At 51.7% G+C, this 21413-nt stretch overlaps 1 protein-coding gene across 1 annotated transcript in view; it reads right to left on the bottom strand.

Moving 5' to 3' along the window:
• The window catches only part of TMEM63C (transmembrane protein 63C), an 87712-nt gene that overhangs the window by 40433 nt on the left and 25866 nt on the right, over positions 1-21413 (bottom strand). Inside the window, exons 2-4 of the mRNA XM_011988297.1 lie at positions 20074-20233; positions 3756-3815; positions 2603-2665 (exon numbers count right to left, since the gene is read on the bottom strand). The gene's annotated coding sequence lies outside the window, so the exon portion shown is untranslated. The remainder of the gene's footprint in view (positions 1-2602; positions 2666-3755; positions 3816-20073; positions 20234-21413) is intronic.

Raw genomic sequence — 21413 nt, forward strand, 5'->3', positions numbered from 1 at the left:
CTTTCTCTCTCTCTCTGCTTCCTCTCTCTTTCCTTTCTCTCTCTATCTCCTTCCTTTCTCTCTCTCTCCCTCTCTCTCTTTCACTTGAGGCACGAGCCACTGCGCCTGGCCAAATTAGCCATGGTTTAAGCCATGTGCAAGTGGCCAGACTGGAATAGGCTCCAGAGAGAATGACAGGAGAGGAATTGGAGCCAGTGAGCAAAAACAGCTCTCTGGAAGAGTAATTGGAGGTGAAAGTGGTTAAGATGGGAGAAATAACACATTGTATAGTGGTGGGAGTGATTCAGTAGAAGAAGTAGGAGGAGGGGGGGACTGCTGGAGCAAAGTGAGACTGTGAGAGGGTTGGGAACTAGCGCACAGTGGAGATGTTTGCTGAGAGCCAGGCTGTTGGCTGGGTGAGCGTGAGGGAAGGCAGCACACATGCCCAGGTGCTGGCTGGTCCCAGGGGTGGCAGCAGGAGCCAGTGACTGTTCTGTCCTTACTGCTTCTAGTTTTTTTTTTTTTTTTTTTTTTTTGAGACAGAGTCTCACTCTGTTGCTCAGGCTGCAGTGCAGTGGTGCCATCTTGGCTCACGGCAACCTCTGCCTCCAGGGTTCAAGCAATTCTGCTACCTCAGCCTCCTGAGTAGCTGGGACTACAGGTGCCCACCACCACACCTGGCTAAATTTTGTATTTTTAGTAGAAATGGGATTTCGCCATATTGGCCAGGCTGGTCTTGAACTCCTGATCTCAGGTGACCCACCCACCTCGGCCTCCCAAAGAGCTGGGATTACAGGCATGGGCCCCCATGCCCAGCTTTGCTTCAAGTTTCTCAGTAAAAGAAGGAATGAGGTCTCAGCACAGTGTGAGGTGGTGGTGGTGGGCGGATGTTGGATGTTTGGGGACAGGAAAAAAAGGTAGAAATAGAAGTCTAGGGGAACGAGAGAGGATGGATTAGGGAAATGGAGCAGGATTGCCAGGCAACAGTGGGGCCCATGGAGGCTCATGATCTTGAATTGATGAGAGCAGTCAGACTTGCTATGCTGGATTCACCTGTATGGTTGCAGGTGTGGAAGACTTAGTTGGGGTAGAGGTTTCCCCAAGCAAGTATGAGCATAAGACAAGAGGGTTGATGGTGTAGCACGTGAATAATTGTAATGATTTGCCATGGAATTTGAGCCAGGAGAGAAATAAGATGCAAGATGGGTGAGGACCAGGGAAAGGTACTAGAGTTTCAAGGGGAGATAGAATTGTGGACGACTAGTGGGTGCACAGCAGAGGGAGTTGCACTCAGAAAGTGGGATGTTGGGATGTTTGGTGCTGAGATGAAAGAGATTCCAGCTATTGGTGGTGATCGGGTCTCGGGCATGACCATGGGAGCGAGCAGTTGAGTATCAGAAGGATCATCTTTGTGGAGATGTGGACATAGACATCAGCAAGAATGAAGACAGGAAAAGCACTGGGGAGACAGTCAGGGGGGAAGGGGAGAGTAGCCTGGGGGACTCCTTAATGACTAACAAGATGTCTAGGCTGACATCTGTGGGTCCAAGACAGGGGGCTTTAGAAAGCAGGGAGGAAGAGTCTCAATGTTGCCAAGGGGAACAAGAAAGACATGTCTCCATCCCCAGACCAGTGGTGTTGGTGGGGAAGCAGGAACCGCCCTCTGAGAGGGTGGTAAGGGAAGCTGGGCTGGGGAGTCTCCCAGTCAGAAGGTGAGGAGACAGAGGAGCTGGGGATGCTTCTGAGGATTATGGGTTCTGCGACCCCGAATCTCAGCTCTAATGCTCGCTCATTGCTCATCGGGTGACCTTGAGCAAGGCACTTATGGTCTCCATGCCTCACTTTACTCCTCTGTAAAGTGGAAATGGCAACAGCCATTAGTACCCACTTCACAGGGCTCTTAAGAGGAGTGAGTTAGGATGTGTTCATCTTGTAGAACAATGCCTGGAACACGGAGCATCACATAAATATTTGCAAAATGAAGAATGGAGATCCAGGGGGCACCATGGAAAGGTTCCAGGAGTTGGAGAGGGCTGAGAGATGCGGATGGAGCAGGAATGAAGGTAAAGGGATTGAAGCAGGGGATGGGAGGTGGCCTGGGAGTCTGGGCTGCTTGCGCTCACTCACAGAACCTGCGATGGAGGGCCTGAGAGTAGCCCTGGAAAAGGAAGGGGTGCACAGAACTCTTCCCACTCCCACCCTCTAGATTAGCATCTAGCAGGATCCGGGAGTCTCTTGCTTGTCTTTCTCAGTTTCCCTAATTCCTGCTCCATCGAGCTCTGCCTAGGCCACCCATGGTTTCCTTGTTTCTACCCCAGCTGGCTAATTAACTCACTCACTAGCACGTTTAGCCAAATGCAAACTCGTAATAGTTACATCGAACACAGTACACTTTAATGGCATGCCTTCTGCCAAAGCATCAGAGTAGCGGCCAATGGCATTTCTAGGGTCTCTTGGAGGAAGGAGCTGGCATCTGAGCTACCTCGGGCTCTAGGTCAGCTACGGCAGGAGGCTGCAGTTCTGCTGGTGGTCACTGGGAGGAGCCCGCGCTAAGGAAGCGGGCAGGGGAAGGCGAAGGAAAGGCGATCCTGCAGGTGGAGAGGCCTGGGGAGACTTTTCCCACCTGAGTCACGTCTCCAGTGAAGGTCCACGTCAGGCCCAGAGGCTCCACTCAGCTACGGGGCTGCTGCAAAAGAACAAAATGCGGTGGAGAGACTACAAGACTTACAGACCCAGGAACTCCCTTGCCGGCAGCACCCTCCTTCAGGGCCCCTTTGGTCATCTTTATGCTCAAATGCACACCCTTTATTAGAGCTCTGCTTTGCAAACAGTTTCTCCTGGTCTATTGCTTTTCTTTTCATTTTCTTGATGGTATCTTTTGAAGTACAGAAGTTTTGAATTTTGACAAAGTGACCAAGCTGAGATGTGAAGGGGGTGTAGGAGTTAGTCCTGTGCAATGGGAAAGCCTGGGCAGAGGCACCCATATTGGCAAAGACCCAGAGGGAAGGCTGAATATAATGTTTTGAGGAAGTGAAAATGAATGGCAGTGGCTACAGTGCAGAATAGATCACTATTGGCCCATTCATTCATTCACTCAACAAGAATACATTGAGTATCTATTTCCCCTGGAAGTACAAACATGAGGCCCTCTCTAGGGAGCTCACATCCCAGCCTTTGGGGTTAGGGAGAGGACTGCTGTTGGGCGGCTTGGACCAGGTGGCCCTTCTGCCTGGGAGGACCCCTAGTTACAAGGCCCCAGCCACTAAGCTTGGAGTGGGGCAGAAGGTGGGGAATTCCATCAAGCAGGTTGGTCAGATGCAGTTTTTCAGCTCAACCTGACTGTTCAACCTGCAGGGCAGTGAGGGAGGAAAAGAAAGGAGACAAGATCCTCACCGTCTCCCACCTCACCACCCTCCTCAGCTTTCCCAGGCAGCAAGCAGAGGCAGTAATGAGGGAGGCTGTTGCTGTGGAAACCTAGAGCAGCACCAAGCCTTTTCTCCTCATCCCTTCACCCTCCCTGGACCTTACTTCTTTCTGGAGGGAGACCTAGCTCTTGGGTGCAAAGAAGGCAGGCAGAAAATCCAGATTTTGGCTTACTGGAGACTAAAGCATCAGCACAGGAAAGAATGAAGCTAGAAACTCTGGGATGCCAACAGAAAACACAGCAGGGCCACCAGCTTAGACATCACTTTCACAGCATAGGACAAAGGCTGCCTGAGGCAATGGGAAGGATCAGGCTCTCTGAAGCCACTGACTGTACTTAATCCTAGATCCACATTTGCTAGCTTTGTGACCAGGGGCAGTGACTTCATCTCTCTCAGCCTCAGTTCCCATATCTGGAAAATGGGTATAATAACAGTATTGCCTCGCAGGGTTATTGCAAAGGGGAAGGAAGATAGTTCACACAAATCCACTTGTACAATGCTTGAGAAATATGACTGCTTAATTAGCCAGCGCTGCTGTCCCCTTCATCATCAGCTTATTTGTCAGGCTATGGTGAGAGGCCCAGACTGCACAGTCCCCACACTCCTCCTTCCAGCCTCTCTGTTCTGGGGCAGGCAAGAGGAGAGATGTGAGGATGGAAAGGTCCATCCACTATCCCTTAGTCTGCAGCTGGTAGGTGGTGGTTGTTTCTGTCCTTCCTGTGCATAAGAAACAAATGTCAGCCTTGCTTTGTGGGCCAAAGAGGGGCAGTGGGAGATGATGTGAATGCTGGTTGATGAGTCAGGGTTTCAGGTCCCCTCCTAGCTGCACATCTTATCTGATGGGAAAGTGTGTGGCTGTCTTCCTGTCCCATTTCTCTTCCATCCTGGGTTCCTATGCCAAAAGCTGGCAGCTCAGCTGTTCTAGGCTTGGGCAAAGTTGTCCTTGGCAACTGGGCAAAGGCTTCAAAAAGAGCTAGCTTTGCCTTTCTGTCTGCCCCATCCTACTGCTCACTCCCAGGCCTCCAGACCTAGCCTGCTTTCATCCACTGCTGCCCTAACTAGCAAGGCCAGCACTTTGCTTCCCACTTCCCCTTCCAGATGAGTTAGACATCTCAAGGCCAAAGCCAAATCTCAGGGATGACCCCAGAGTTAGGATGGTCCAGGAGAGCCTAGGGAGGGATGAATTTTATTAATAGCTATCATTTACAGAGCAAGTAATATGGGCTAAATATTTTCTATTTAAGTACTAGCTCATTTAATTCTCATAAGTACCCTAGGGTATGAGAATCATCCCTAAAGGCAAGATAAAATTAAGGCCCAGAGAGGTTAACTGGCCCGAGGTCATGGTGCTAGTGAGTGGCAGAGCTGGCCCTGAAGCCAGACCATTTGTAACCCTCTGCTTTGCTGGCCCTGAGCCTCTGCTGCTCTGGACATGCGGAGCAGGGGGCAGAGGAAGGGGATGACCTTGCTCAGACTTTAGTCCAGGGACAGCAGCTTCCCTAGCCTTTAGGGTGATGCAGCAGAGAGCAGGGTGGGCTGAGCCAGGAACCCAAGCTGGATCTGCAGCCACTGAGCCTGCATTTCCCAGCACAGCCCAGGGCCCAGTCTGCTCCACCATCCCCATGAGTTCTCAGGAACTGGTCCATAGGGCATGTGTTTTGGTTTGGATTAGAGAATCACTATAGCCACAAGCCATGTCCTAGGAAAAGATGCTACAGATAGGGAGCCACCCCCACCTTCTCCCCTGACCCCATGACCCCCAGAGTGCACAAAGCCACAGCTCCTGCCCTGCCCTCTTACCATTTAGCCTTCCCAGTAGTTTCAATAATTAATCACCTTTTTGTAAACAACAGGTAAGATTATCTCCCATAGTTCTGGACTTAAACAAACAAGCTGGGATTCCTGGTCCTGGGCATCACCTCCCACCTCCTCTTCTTCCTTCTTCTCCAGGTCTCCTGTCCTGCCCCCATCACCTCTTGCCCCTTCTCACTGAGGGCCCCCCTCTCAGCGAGGTTCACTCTCACAGCTAGGGGGCTGGGTACTATTGGGGGAGGTGTGGAGAGAGGGAGGGTGTGTCACTGGAATGAAGGGCTCTGGTTCACATCCTTTACCACTGACATGTCCGCTGGCCATAAATCTTTCCCTAAATATCAGTAAGCCCTTCCCTGCTCCATACCATCCTCAAACTCCTCAAATCTTCACGACAAAGAGTGGTTTGCTCAGCTTTACACATAGAGAAATTGAGTCTCCAGCAGACATGGAGATTTGCTTAAGGCTGGGGAAAATGGTGGATTGGGGATAGAACTGGGGTTTTTGGCTCCCCACTCACTGCTTTCAGTGACTCCTTAGCCTGGGAGGGGGTCACTGGAATCACCTAGAAGGTGTTTAGTAAATCTAGATACTCATGTTCCACCCCAGACATTAAGCATGAGGATCTCCAGTCAATTATTGTGTGCAGCCAAGACATAAAAGCACCAGACTGAGATTTCCAGGGTTATTTGCACCTAGAGAAGGAGTTCTTGATGACCCCAAAAGTTTTCTCACTCTTCCTAAATAAGGAGAGAGGGTGGGGAGATGTGGGGGTAAAGGATGATACCTCACTGCCTCTTAAACCATGTCACAGCGTGGCAGTTCACGAGGCTGGTCCTTATATTCTCCTCCCATGCAATCTCTTCCCCCTCCCCAAGCTGGTCGCAAATCTGTGGAGAGTTGGCTGAAAATCTACAGAGGCCCACACCACCTCTTCACTGGAAGTTCCAGGCTCTGGTATTCCTCCCGTTACCCCAGAGGCCACTGGCCTGGCTACTTCCTCAGGGTACTCTCTGTTCTGCCCCACCAGCCCCCTTATTTAGAGTTGCTTGCCCCACCCCTACACAGCTTGAGGCACTTCTTCCTGGACTTTGGTGAGCCTTGGTCTCATCAGCATTTAAAGCCCCTGAGTCCAGCTTATATTCTACTCCTCTGAACCTTCTTTCAGATGACCAGCCCTGTCTGCACCTTGTTCCCACCCTCTTCACACAGCTGGCCTTGCAACCACTGCCTGGGACTATCCTCTCACTTTTCCACGCACATGAGCAGCCAGCTCCCCAACAAATCCATGGGCTCTTTGATAGTAGGACCATGTCTTTCTCTTATATTTTCCATGGTTCTCCCAAAGACCATCACATAGTCGGCCTCAATGAGACAGAAGGCCCTTTACCCAGAGACACACTCAGGGGTAGGAAAGAATAAAATGTAGGTGGTTTGCACACATTTGCACAGTGCACAGAGTACATGAGTCCCAAATTTTTGCCCCCACATAGCGCACATTGGTTACCAAGTTTCCCTCCCCAAGTCACTGCAGGGAGCGGAAGGAGCATACAGCTGCAGGTAAGGAGACTGGGTGTGAATCTGGCTCTACTGTTTAGCAGCTGCTATTTAACCTCTTGCTATTCAGTTTTTTTCTTGAAGATCATATCTGTCCTGCATATACCAGGGTGGTTATGAGGGTTAGTTAAAGGAGATAGTGCATGGAGACTCTTTCTGTAAACTGTGCCACAAACATAAGTTGTTGCTTTTGCTGTCCTCTTCATAGGATCGAAGCCAGCCTTCCCTTAGAGGTCCCCAAACATCCCCTCCGCCACAGTGGCTCCTGAAGCCTCAGCACGTGGTGAGAGGATTGGAGTTCCACCTTGCCATTGGGCCCATGATGTAAGCAGGGCAATGATACCGTCGCTCCTGGCTGGGTCCAGCAGGGCTCTCAGTACCATGGACAGCACCATGCTGGGCAAAGGCATTTCCGCTTCTGCTGCTCTCTGCCAGGGCTCGTGGGCAGGGCCAGGCAATTCTTGCTGGTGCCTCAGCCCAAGAATAAGAATAACAGCTAACACTTATTGAGTGAGTTCTATGTGCCAGGCCCTGTGCCAAGTCTCTTCAGGTGTCGACTGGGTTAAACCTATCAGGTTGCATGTGGGACACGGTTGATGCCCTTAGCATCCCTTCCCACCTCTGTGCCTTCCTATCTTGCAGAAGCTGGAAAGTTAAACGCTACATTACCAACACTCCCTTGCAGCTGGGGTTCTGGATACAGATTAGAGCCCATCAATTAGACATGCTGGAGATAGATTTACAAGGCTGAAGGGAGGAGAGGGAGGAAGAGGCCATCTCCCTGATACTCAGGCGGCGTTCTGCTGACAAGCCATGTCAAGGACAGGAAGGGAGTCTCTGCAGGAAGTTCAATGCCCAGTCTCTGGCTCCCAGGGAGCGGGTGGGGTGAGAGGCAATTGTGGTAAAAGCTGCAGCAGTTTTCTTATCCCTGGGTAGCAGGTGAAAGGACGTGAACTCCATGGCTCCAGTAATGGCCCTCCTGACTTGGAGAGAAGTAATTTGTCTGGAGGGACAGTTCTGCTCTGTTCTGAAGACCCAGTTTCTAATTTTTCCAGTGACTTCAACACCCTGCGGTTCCCTGTGTGAATCAAGCTGACTACAGCCTCATGTCCCAGTCCTGGTTTTACTTGAGATTCCTAGAGTGTTTTTTGTTTCCTATACAAATACCAGGCAGGTTATATTATTATCCCATCTTATGAATGAGGAGTTTCAGGCCCAGAGAGGTTAAGAGACTTGCCCAGATCAGGGAGCTAGTACCGTGAAGTTAGGGCCTGAGCTGGGGGGCTGCTTCCCCAGCCCCCTCCTGATCACTTTGCTGTGTGCCACCCTCAAGGCAGAGAACACTGATTCCAACAAGCAGGAATGAAGCTGCTAGGGTCAAGACAGAAGTACATCAAAAAAAGGAAAGGCTGACAGGGAATACTGGGACCACACTCCAGGTTCACGTGGGTGTAGCCCCTGAGGAGGCCTCAGGAGAGGAAAGGGGCAGGAGAGGATATGGGCATTTGTGATGGGCCAGGCCTTCTTATGACTATCCCACTGAACATCGTTTATTCCTCACAAGCAACCTGAGAGGTAGCAGCCTAAGAAGTAAAAATCAGTATCCCCATTTTATATATAGAGAAACTGAGGCTCATAGAGGTTAAGTAACGGCCTAAAGTTACACAGCTGGAGAGAGAGAGAGGCAGGATTGGAATCTAAGTGTCTGGCTCCACTACATCATGCAGCCTCTGAAGGCACAATTCCAGGAGGACTGTATTTCTGGGGTACAGGAGGGTGGCCTCCCACATCTGTACTACATTTAAGGGACTCTCAACTAAAGAGAAGGACCAGGCAGCTTCTATTATTATCTCATCTTATAAATGAGGAATTTCAGGCCCAGAAGGTTAAGAAACTTATCCTCTTAACACCTCTGCGGGTGGCAGAGGGAGCTGGGATGCCATCAGGACAGAAGGTGGCCACTTGGACCCAGGCTGGAAGCTGAGAGTGTTGGCTTCCCCACCCCATCCATCTCACCTCTGGTACCCCCCCAGAGATGCCTCTCCTTGGCAGGAAGTTTCTTTTCCTTGTCCTCCAGACCCTGGACCACAACCCATGTCTTTCTGCCCATGCCCCTGAGTCCATGAGCAGCCATGACAGTGCCCCTGTGGGGCTGGAGACAGAAGGCAGAGGCAGCTGTGGGGATGTCACAGTCACCCAGCTCCCTGGGAACTGGGCAGTGACTCAGGGAGACACGGGGAGGAGGACAGGTGACTCCATGCCTATGTTAAAAAGGTAAAATAGGAAATAAAAACAGCAGGACACAATGCTGCTAAATGAAATGATCTGGATTCTAAAAAGAAAAATAAAAGAAAAAAACTAAATTATATCACATTCTTTTAATAGTCCTTAACATTTTTTTCTGAGTTTGAAAAACTATTTAATATGAATATGTATTGTTGTTTCTAATTAGAAAAAGATCATATATTAAAAGGAAGGCTTGAGATTGACAGGCATCCATGCAACCAGCTTTCCTCCCGCATCAAATCCCTCTTCCCTTCCTCAAATGCCCTCATTCTGATCAGCTCCCACTCAGACTTGTTGACAGGGAGGAGAGGGTGGAGGGACTGAGCTCTCACGGTGACATGGAGCCCAGTGGTTCCTGTGCAGGCTGCCTACTCAGAAGAGTCAAAGCCTGAATCCAATGCCATCTCCTCTCCCTCCCCTGTCAGGATCTGGCTGGGCCACATGCAGGCAGATCAAGACTTGACCTTGCACCATCGAAGCCAAGGTGGCCACCAGGTCCCTGGGTGTCTGCCTGGAAGCCAGAGGCAAGCCCCCATCCCTGCTCCACCCCAGGTCAGTGGCTCCTCCTGACAGCAGTGGTACTGTGCTGACTACAGCATCAAGTCCCAGGGGCAGAGACCAGGAAGGGGACTTGGAGGCCTCCCCAGCACAGCTCTTACTAGGGCAGCCCCCTGCCCCAGCCCTCCCACCTCCCTACCCCAACTCAATGGATCAGTGGAAGATGGTGGCCACTGTGGCCCCTCTAGTCATTTTTGGGGTGGTCTAAACCTAGACTCCTATAGGGAAGGGAACAAAAGAGAAATGGTAGCCTCCAGGAGGTGGGGGGTGGGGTCCTGAATGGGCCTGGTCTCTAGACTACCTCTGAGCCTGACGGAGGGCCTATGTGCACTCTCCTCCAGGTGACAAAGTATGTTTACAAAGTCATCATCTCACCTGGCCCCCACAGTCCTGCCAGAGGAGAGGTACCAACTGTCCCCATTTACAAAGGAGGATGCTGAGGCCCAGAGTGGGTGCATAGCCTGCCCAGGCTCACACAACTAGCAGCTGAGCAGCAGGGGTGGAGATCTAAAGCCAAGGCCCGAGCTTTTGCACAGCTCCCTGCTCCTTCTGACATCTGAGCTCTCGGGTCCTGTCCTGCTCCAGGGCAGAGGCTGGGACTAGGGGAGGCCCTCTTGGTCCCAGGAGCCTCTCCAGTCTCACCTCCCCCAGTTCCCCACGAGGAGTCTCAGCTCCAGCCAAAGGAAGGCCCCTTGCCCATCAAAGGCCTTGGTTGTCTCTGCCCCCTCCATTCCTCCCCTCTGTGGAGGACCTTGATTCTTGCCCAACAGAAGTGCTCCATTGGCAAGGCCCAGTTCAACTTGCTTTCTTCAGGCAGCCTTCTGGGTACACCCCCAGGTCTTGGTGATCTCACCCTCCCTTCCATCCTACTGTTCTCACTTACTCTTTCCTGAGTTCTCACCCGGGTAGGGGTTGCTAAAGAGGATGAGATGTGTTCCTACCCTCCTCAAGCTCATTCTAGAAGGGGAATGAGAAAGGCCTTGGCTGAAAGGCAGTGACAACGCGGTGTGAGAAGGGCTGGCAAATGCACCGAACCCAGTCTGCAGTGCCCAGGGAGGCCTCCTGGACCAAGCTGTTATGGAATCAGCTAGAAGGGCTTTCTTCGCTCTCCTTAACTTTGCCACCAAGGCCTGGGTGTGCTGCCCTTCCTAGTGTTCTGGCTTCATCGTATCAAACTTCCCCCTCACTTCCATCTCTAGCCTCCTAGGTTGTTCCCTCGGTGTCTGGAGCATTGCCATCTTCCCTCCTGCCACAAGGCCTTTGTATATGCCAGTCCCACCACCTGGAAGGTTCACCCTCCCATTACTTGACTCATTCTCCTCCTAGTTAATCTCAGCTCCATTTTTGCTTCCTTAGGGAAGAGCTCAGGCCAGGCCCAGCTCCCCAAGTCCCATACCTCTGAGCATCTTGGGAGGCAGGCATCATGCGTGCAGTAAATGTGGCTTTCTAGTACTAGACTCTCTGGGCCCAAGTTCTGCCTCTGCTACTTACTAGCCCCATGTCTTTGGGCAAGCTTCTTAACCTCCCTGTGCCTCAGTTTCCTTATCTGTAAAATGGAGATGTTAATAACACATGCCTTATTGGGTGGATGTGAGGTTTAAGAGAGTCAACTCACATGAAACATTAGAACAGTGCCTAGCACACTGCAATGGCTCAATAAAGTTAAGTGTAATTTTCCTTGTTGTACCTAGTACATTCGATGTTGTTTACGGGATGACGTAACAGATGGCTGACTCCCCACACCTCCCCGCAAAGGGAAGCTCCTTGACAACAGAGCCCTTGGCTGTGTTTGCTGATTATTTCCTCTGCTGTGCTGGATAGGGTTGAGTGCTTTACAAATATTTGCAGAAGAAAGGAAAGATTGGCAGTGGGTTGGGGTAGGACTCATTTGGCCCCCATGATGTCAAACCCAGAGTGTTTTGGCTGGAGGAGATCTTACAAATCATCTAACTTAAGCCCTCCTTCCACAGAGGGACAAAAGGAGCATTTCCCTGGTCTAGTCCCAGAGGGCTGAGCAGCCCTTGCCCACCTCTGTCTCCCCCTAGGGCTTTGCTCAAAGACTGTCATGGCAAATCTCAGACTGGGGCATCTGTTGCTGTTTTGATTTTTTTAAAAATGTGGTGCATCTCATATTTGAGTGTTGTGGAACAAATACATTCACCACAACTGGGTGAAGCTGCAGGATCCAGTTCAACCCTGAGTTACTGCTGCAATTCTCGTCTCTGTGGCAACAAGTCCCCACTGAGTCTTCAGCCAGCAAGGCTGGGCAATGGCTCAGCTCAGCTCCTGCAGGGCCCCTGGGCTAAGATGCCGGCAGGCAGGCAGCATGGTTCTCCCTCCAGCCTCTCCCCTGACTGCTTCCTCCGTAGGAGTCTGGAGGGGGCAGGAAGGAGCAGAGGGAGGTGAAGCAGCCATAGAGATACAGCAGCAGAGGCCCCAACCCCAGAGTCAGCTCCAGCTAGAGCTGGGTTGAAGGCTGCCAGTGGGGAGGTGCCCATTAGCAGGAGCAGCCTATTGGGGCCATCCACCCCACCTCCTGCTGCTGCCAGGATGGGCTCTGATCAACCAAAGCTCTGCAGCCAGTCCCACTCAGATCCAACCAGCTGTTGACAATTTATTACTGTCTAGACAGAGCTGGCCTTCACTGAACACTTGCTCTGGGCCAGCCCGGAGCTAGGCGCTGAAGAGGCAGGGATCCATAACATATGGCCTGTCCTCAGCAAGCACACAGTCAGGTGGAGGAGACCCAAGTGGTGTGAAAGCAGCCAGAATAAACGACAAGTGGTGCGTGGCCAGGCAGGAAAAGCAAGATGCAGACGGCACATGGAGAATGCTGCCTCCTGCGTGTCTCTGTTTCCTCTAGAAGGATGCACAAGAAACTGTTGCCAGTGCTTGTCTTCCGGGCGGGGAACCAGGTGGCGAGGAAGCAGGGTGAGCAAGCCTTACCTTTCACTCTGTTCTCTTTATTGCTTTTTTTTTTTTTTTCTGAGATGGTGTTTCACTCTTTTGCCCAGGCTGGAGTGAAGTGGCAGGATCTCGGCTCACTGCAACCTCCACCCCCCGGTTTCAAGCGATTCTCCTGCCTCAGCCTCCTGAGTAGCTGGGACTACAGGCGTGCACCACCACGCCCGGCTAATTTTTGTAATTTTAGTAGAGACAGGGTTTCACTATGTTGGCCAGGCTGGTCTCTAACTCCTGACCTCAGGTGATCCACCCACCTCAGCCTCCCAAAGTGCTGGGATTACAGGCATGAGCCACCACGCCCAGCGTCTTTACTGCTTTTTGAATTTGTACTATATGCATACCTAACCATTTCGAACAAAACAACAAAACCAAACTGAAAAGCAGCATCACCAGGTAAATGTTGTAATAAGGATGTAGGCTACTCAGTGCTGGATACCCAGAGAGGAGGAGTGGATAGCTCTGACACTCAGGGGCTCTCTCTCCTCTCAGGAGCTCAGCGCTCCATGTGCCAGGTAGAGGAGAGAGAGAGAGTGTGTGTGTGTGTGTGTGTGTGTGTGTGCGCGCGCCTGTCTGCCTCTGTAGCTGTGTGTTTGGGATGTGTAGAGCTACTGGGCTGAACAGTTTCCTTCCAAAATGCATGTCCACGTGGAATCACAGAATGTGACCTTGTTTGGAAGTAGGGTCTTTGCAGATGTCATTAGTTAAAATGAGGTCACACATGATGAGGGTGGCCCCTGAATCCAACAACTGCTGTCCTTAGACGAAGCCATGAGAAGACAAAGGGAGAGACTGGCGTGAGACAGCTACAAGCCAAGGAATGCCAAGAACTGCTGACAACCCCCAGGAGCTAGGAAGAGGCAAGTAAGGATCCTCCCCTAGGTCCTGCAGAGGGAGCACGGCCCTGCTGACCCCTTGATTTCAGACTTCTGGCCTCTAGGACTGGAAGAGAATAACTTTCTGTGGTTCTCTTCTGTGGTAATTTGTTGCAGAGTCCTAGGAAGCCAATACAGTGGGTCTATGAATTGGTGCTTGTGTGTTTTGAGGTGTGTGTGTCCATGTGTTTGTGTGTGTATCTGAGTATGTTTTGAGGGGTATTTGGTTGTGCTTGGGAATGTGTTTGTGATTATAATCTGGGTTTTAGATGCTTGTGTTTTGGGTTGCATGCATATTTATGTGTTCATAGGTGTGCATATTGAGTTGTATACACTTGTGTGTTTTGGGGCTTGTGTGAATGTATGTGATTTTAGCCAATGATCTCTAGGGTCTCCCTTAGCCTTGTCTGCCCTGGGGCCCCGCTGCAGGCAGCACGTAGAAGGGATGCTGGGCAATGGCAGCGGGGATGGAATGAACTCAAGGCCAGGTGGGAGCAGCATCCTGTCTGGTCTAGGACCACCTGGGAGAGGACAGAGGCATCTCAACTGTCCCCATCGCACCTGCCCTGTCAGTACAATGATCTCAGCCTCGGGAGTGGGGGTCCAGTAGGAGCCATGTCCTGGGGGCCCAGCTCCAGCGGCCTTCTTGGAAGCCTTCAGCAGGGGAGACACACTACCCCAGAGACACACTACCAGAGACACCCCCAGAGACACACTACCTCCTCTCCTCTTTGGTGTTAGTTTATGGGAAAGCGAACGCACACCCTTGAAACATTACAGCAATGGGTCTCACACTTTGGTGGGTCACAATCAGCAGCAGGGCTTGTTACACCACAGATCGCTGGGCTCCACCCTACGGTTTCTGCTACAGCAGGTCTTGGGTAGCGCCTGAGAATGTGTATCTCCAACAAGTCCCTGAAGGATGCTGATACCGCTGGGCCAGGGACCTCACATTGAGAGTCACTATCCTAGACCACAGAACAAGAGAGGGAGGCTCCTCTTCAGCCTCCTCATTCGACCCCCTAGACTTTGGTGTGGGCAACGGCGAGTTTGAGGACAGGCCCTGGGAAAGTCAGGCTCAAGCTGATTCTTTCAGTCTCACTGCCTCTGCCAGCTGCCCACCCATCACTCACAAAATAATTTATTCAGCAAATTACGGTCCAGGCTCTGTTCCCTGAACTCGAGGTCCCTACAGGCAAGACACGAGGCTCTAGTGGGTACACAGACCCCTAAGGAGACCATAACAAGACCACATAGCTGTACTCTGGAGCTCTGTTCAAGGAGTACTGGGAGCACAGCGGAGGAGCTCCTGCCTCAGAACTGGAGAATCCCGGAAGGCTGCCTGGAGGTGCCAGCCGAGGCAGCTCTTAAAATATGGATACCTTCTCTTTGCTGTGGATGTGACCACAGAACACTTCCCACTTGGTTTTCTCTCAGCTACCTTGCTCTTAGCCAGCCTATTGGGAACATTTTATGAACGCTTTATTAAACTGTCACCAAAAAAAAACCAAAAAACAAAAACAGCACTAGATCAATTGAACTGAGTACTTATTACCCTTATTACCTGCCAGGGGCTGTGCTAAGACTCTGGAAGCACAAGAGCACCTCTGTCCTCACATCACCACCAAGATGGGAACCACTGTTCTTAGTGAGATTTGAACCTAGCCAGTTGGCCTCAAGGCATCACATTCCTAGCCTGAGGACACATGGGCCTCCTACCCTGTGGAGAACAGGGCAGAACGGTCCAGGAGGAGACCTTGGCATGCATAAAAGCCAGCCGAGAGGCAGATGGGGAGCGGGGGCAGGACAAGATGTGAGCCTAGTTCAGGTCCCCTGGATGGAAATGCACCACCCCTCAGGGGCAGCAGAGCCGGGACGGGGACCAGGTTGAAGCCTGTTTCTGGGCTCTGGCACCATCTGTTTAAATAGGGCTGGAGTCACATTGGCTGCCTCGTGTGCTCTCTGAGTACAGCTGGTCCAGTGATGGGTGGGAGACAGATAGCAGAGGATGTGGGTCTGGCTCATAGGGCCTCACAGGGCCTGGGGGCCATGAGGAGCCTGAGAATCCCTGCTACACTAGTGGGAGCTCTCTATTCACAGGTTTGTTTGTCATGAAGGTTAGCCCTGGGGGGAGGCTGTGCTGAGAGGCTGAGGGGTGGTGGCTGGCACAACCTCCATGACTCACCGTGGCCCCACATCTTAGCTCCCTAGCAGTCTCCATGTGGCTCTGGGGATCACCATAGCCTCCTTAACTAGAGTACAAGCTCCAGGGCAGGAGCCAGCCTCCTCTGACCTTGCTCCTGCCCTTTGGGTAGGGGATCAGGAAAGCCACAATGATCCAGGCTGAATGAGGACTTGAATGGTGACCTGAAGCCAGATGATGGAAAAAGAGAAAGTGAACTGCAGCTGCAGCAAGAGGTATTTCAGTTAGACACAAGGAAGCACTGGCCTGGGAGACTGAAGGGAGTACTAGCTATTTCTGGGGGAAGAGAGGGATCCCTCCTTCTGTCTGCGACAATCTGCCTCTCTGGAAAAAGTACAGTGGGGATTTCTCTCTCCTCGTCCCTCACCAGCTCCTCCATCATCTCTCACCTACATTTTAGTCTCCTCTCTCCTTTCCTGCCTGCCTCCACTTCTGCCTTCGTTGCCTGAGTGGGCCTGGCTTGTCACAGTGTCGCTGGAAGCCTTTGAGCAGGGACACAGTTCAGCCAGCGTTCACTGAGTCCCACACCTGCTGGAGGTGAAGGAGCCCAGGCCCTGCCCAGAGCACTTCCAGCCAGGTAGAGACACAAGACAGGAAAACCAGTGCCTACACCCAAGGCAAAGTAAGAGCCACACGCTGAGAAAGGAACAAGCCAAGTTGTAGGGCTCAGAGACCACAGCCCCAGGGGTCAGGGAAGGCCTCGGAGAGGTGGCATTTGGAGGGTGGGTGAGATATCTATACTGACAGAAACCAATGGGATCAAGGATAGTCCGGGCAGAGGGACAAATGAGAGGAAGAGGGAAACAGACAGTGGACTATTCCAGAAATGACAGGCAGACTAGCTTGGCTGAAGAAGTGGGGTGAGAAGGGTCTGGTGAGATAACAGGCAAGTTGGGACCAGATCATGAGGCCCTGAATCTCAGTTGAATGATTTGCACTTGATTGTATAGGCAGTGGGGAGCTACTGAAGGTCTCGGAGAAAGGGCATGACATTATCTGGGCTGGGACTAGAAGAGCTTCTAGATTTTGCTCCTATCCCAGGATCTCATGAAAGGCACTTGGCCTTGATTCTGAGCCCCCGGGCCTCTCAGGAATCCCCAAGGGGAGCAAACAATCTGTGTGTCTCAAATGTTGCCTTTCCAGTGAGGTCTGTCCTGACCATCCTATTTAATAACGCAGCTCCTCTGGCACTCCTGATTGCCTTCCCTTTCCTTCTCTGTGTTTTTCCCCCCATTGCATTTATCTCCTAACATACATCATCCATAATACGCTGTTTATTATCTGCTCCATTTGAATGAAAGCCCCCTGAGGGCAGGGTCATGTCTGTTTTACTTGCTGCTGCCTAGTCCAGTGCCTGGAATCCCAATAGATTCGTTCATTTTTCAAGTGGATAAAGAGAAAAATACCATCTTGCAGGAACCAGCATGCTCTGATTTGCCCCCTTCCTGTCCCTTCACTGCTGGCTTCCTGGGCTTGGCAGCACTGAGCCTCCAAGTGGAAAAATCTCTGAGAAAACCAGGCAGAGCTGCGCTGCTTCCCTCCCGCACTTCCCACCCTTGCCAGGAGTCTGGAAACATTTGAACTGTTTCCTGCTTCTGCCAAAACCACCACTATTTTCCTTTATCTCAGCGCGGAGGCCAGGCGAGGACAATTTCCCCACCTAAGGAAAGCTGGAAGTCAGGACTGAAACAGCTCCACTCGGCAACCTGGAGAACAACTTTGATGGTCTGATCAGAATCGCTGCAAATTCCCAAGTGCCCACTCCATGCATGCAGTGGCTCTGGGCATTTTGCACCATTTTGCCGTCACCCCGACTCTACGAAGCAGGTGTTATTCTCCCCATTTCACAGATGGGAAAATAGAGAAGTTCATTGACACGGTTGAGGTCTCTCCACCAGATGAGGAGGCTGGTCTCAAACGCTGTTCTGTCCTGCCCCAGCCCAGGGCTTGTTCCTCCATAGTGTGTGGCCTCTCTTCCACTACAGGGGCTGAGATGCAGGATGGAGCTAGCTGAGTTCTCTGTCCAAGATGCCAGATCATAGGCAGTCTCTGCTGGCCTCAGGCTTCCCACTTGAGCCATGGGAGCCAAGATTTTGGCCACAGCCCCACGATGAATGAGGACCATGATGTCAAGTCTGCTGCCTGGCCTGAACTCATCAGAGAGTACACATTATAACTGCGGTCACTGTCTGTCTGGGCAATGGCCAAGTGTCCTCTCTTGACTCTGATGTGGACCAAGGCTGGAGCCCAAAATAGGGCTCACTGCATTTGCAGACCCAGTGGATCCAAGGGAAACTATCCCTAGCCTTGTGTGTGGATCCAGGGCCCCATATCCAGGTCTGCTCCTGGCCAGGCTATGGTTGGGGAGGTAGAAGAGCTTGGATCAAACCCCCAGATGCTGGCTGTAGGCGACTGCACTTCCATTCCTTAGGGACTCAGTTCACCCACCCTGAGGATAGAAACCCTCTCCCAACAAACATTACTGATTCCTTATTACATGCAAGGCAAACAATATCTGTCTCTGCCTTCAAGCCCTTAAAGTGAAGTTAGAGCATAGTCATTAACTAGGCAATGGGGAGCCACGGATGGTTGTAGAGCCAGGGACTTGGAGGTCTGCACTGTGCCTTAGGGAGGTTGACCAGGCAGCAGACTATGGCTGGGAGAGAACAGACTTTTGCAATGATCAGATCTAATGTGTGAAGCACTTACTGGGTGCTAGATGTTGTTTCAAGCACTTTACAGATATTACCATAGTTAATCTTCACCCTAGCGTACTATTATTAACCCTATTTTACAGATGAAGAGACAGAAATACATAGAGATGACGAGGCCAGTAGGTGATTGAGCTGGGATGTGAACCCATCTGGCTCCACCGCTGCCTCTTCTAGTAATCTTTTTTTTCTTTTTTTTTTGAGACGGAGTCTCCCTCTGTTGCCCAGGCTGGAGTGCAGTGGCGCGATCTCCGCTCACTGCAAGCTCCCCCTCCCGGCGATCTCCGCTCACTGCAAGCTCCGCCTCCCGGGTTCACGCCATTCTCCTGCCTCAGCTTCTCAAGTAGCTGGGACTACAGGCGCCCACCACCGCGCCCGGCTAATTTTTTGTATTTTTAGTAGAGACGGGGTTTCACTGTGTTAGCCAGGATGGTCTTGATCTCCTGACCTCGTGATCTGCCCGCCTCGGCCTCCCAAAGTGCTGGGATTACAGGCATGAGCCACCACGCCCGGCCCCTCTTCTAGTAATCTTGAACAACAGTCTGGCATAGGGCTGGGGCCTGGGAATGGCCAGAGGAACAGAAGTGACACACTGCCTGTAGCTAAGGTTCCCTGCGCTGGAGGGCTCTCCCAAGAAAGGACTAGGAAATTATAAAGGGGACGTAAAGAACTATATCTAAGATTACTTCTGTCAATAACAGCAACAATCACGATGTTCTTGGCCAACACCCCATGCAGGATAATATCTTCTTTCATGTAAGAGAGATCTGAGACACTCTCAAATAGAGAAGTCTTATCACAGTTAGAGCTTCCTCTGGAAAGCTTCCCGGACTCTCTAATCCTTCCTCAAAGATGTATTTATTAATGTATTTACTTACTTAAATAGGGAAGAAAGCCTCACTTAGATGCTAACCTAGCTTCAATACCTTCTAGCTTGGAATGTCCAGCCACTGTCAATGTTCCTTTTGCAAAGGGGGAAGGAGTTGCTGGAGGTAACTAGGAAGGTGCAAGGAGAGGAAGAGGAGTGTGGGGCACAGGCTGGACTGAGGGGCAAAGGGAGGCCAATGAGCCCAGGAAGGGCTGTTCAAAGCCAAAGGGCTTCCCACGCTGTTTTGACAAGATTACACCTGATTCCTCTGAGATGTTCAACCACAACATTGGAAACTACACTATTGATATAAGTAATGCTTGAGAAGTAAAAAGAGATTGCGGTTGGATTCTACCTCTAAGATCCCCAGCTCTAGTAGTCTATGAAGATACCATCTGTCTTAATCCTTTCCTAGAGGAAAAAGTGTCAAGAGTCAGGGAACTCTTGGAAGAGCCATGCCTGGCTGGATTCTGGGCTTGCCCCAAACCAGAGTCAGCTGGGCAAGAACCACCGGGGGCCCAGCTAGCAGCTCAGCCCCAGGGGAATTTCTAGGGGACAGAGGACATCCTAACCAAAACCAGAGCATCTTCCGCCCCTTCCCAGGCCTCATGGGCAGGGTCACCTGGGACAGCGCCCTTCGGAATGGGGTTAGGCCGTTCCTGCCCCTCTCTTGGCAGGTTGTGGGTTTAGGAGGGCTTAGGGAGGGCCTTTGCCCAAGTGCTGGCTGGAGAGCTGCAGGCCATGGGGCGGCCAGGATGGCCACATTTCCTAGGCTCAAGGTGGGGAGCTGGTGCTAGGGCTTAGCCCTGATGGGTGATGGGATGATGCCAGGGGCACCTACCTGGAACAGCAGCTGAGGTTTGGGGCTCAGGCCCCCCGTGGCCCCTGGGCTGTTATAGGACCTTCCCTCCTCTTGATCAGTCCCCAGGAAAAGGTGCTTCTGAGTGGCTCAGCCGTGTCCCCGCTTGATTCCTGACCCTGAGGGAGGCTCCTCCAAGGATCTATGGCACAGGGACAACAGAACCCTTTCAGGGCAGGCGGGCGTGCATCCCAGTCCTCCCTAGCCTCCTTGCAGCTCCTCCCCAAGCCCAAGCTGGCCAAGCCCCTCCCAGCTCCAATGTGCTTGTCAGTATCTCCCACAAGGCCTGCCTTGGGGAGCTCCAATGGGGTGAGGGGTACTCCGGAAGCATCCACGACCCCCAGCCTGCCCCAGTTCCAAATCCAGGCCAGCCAGTGCCCACGCCTGGGTGGGTAAGCTAGGGGCTACCATTCAACCCAGCAGAGCATGAGCTGTGAGGAGGGGGCCATGGGGAGAGCACTGCACTGGGAGCCCAGGCACCAGCTGTCACTTCCCCTGCTAAGCTAGAGCACCCCATTTTCCCTTGCTGGTGTGGGGGTGTTCAGCCTAGATGCACAGACAACGCCAGCAGGGCTGAGCTGCGGGAGGTCAAAGGGGTCATAGACATCACCCACTTCAGAATCATCTGCGGGAGGACGGGGAGGCCTTGCTGAAACGCAGGTGGAAGGGCCCTGCCTTGACCCACTGAACCTGAATCTCCAGGAAGGTGTTTGGGAACCTACATTTTAACAAGTTCCCCACATGGGTACCCATGAAGTAAGGCTCAGTGGACGATACACTGGGAAAGGGCAGACAAGTCCAAGGATGATTTTATAATCCACATAAAGGGATCATCGGTCCATTTCCTGAAAGCAGCATCACAGGAGCCTGGTCTCTGCAGTCAGGCTAGCCAGGGAGCCCCAGCAGCTTGCTAAACCCTCTCTAGCTCTCATTTTCCTCACGGACAAAATAAAGATTGGCGGTGATCTCTTGGGCCCGCCCACATCTGAAATTGTGAATGCAAGAAGAGGTGAACCACTGAGAAACGAATTTAAAAACAAAGCTCAGGGTGAGACATTTTAACTGGTATTCTCCCCCTTATAATTTGTTTCTTCTTAAATATTCTTGTTTTGTTTTGTTTGAGATGGGGTCTCACTCTGTTGCCCAGGCTGGTCTTCAATGCCTGGGCTCAAATGGTCCTCCTGCCTCCTCCTCCTAGGTAGTTAGGATTACAGGCACATGCCACCCTGCCCGGCTTTAAGTATGCTCTTTAAATTCTGAAAATAACATGCTTAGGGGAAAAAAATCAAACCATTCAAAATAATACACAATGAAAACGAAAT

Source organism: Mandrillus leucophaeus, unplaced genomic scaffold (genome assembly GCF_000951045.1).
Source record: "Mandrillus leucophaeus isolate KB7577 unplaced genomic scaffold, Mleu.le_1.0 Scaffold326, whole genome shotgun sequence".
In the NCBI taxonomy this organism is placed as follows: Eukaryota; Metazoa; Chordata; class Mammalia; order Primates; family Cercopithecidae; genus Mandrillus; species Mandrillus leucophaeus.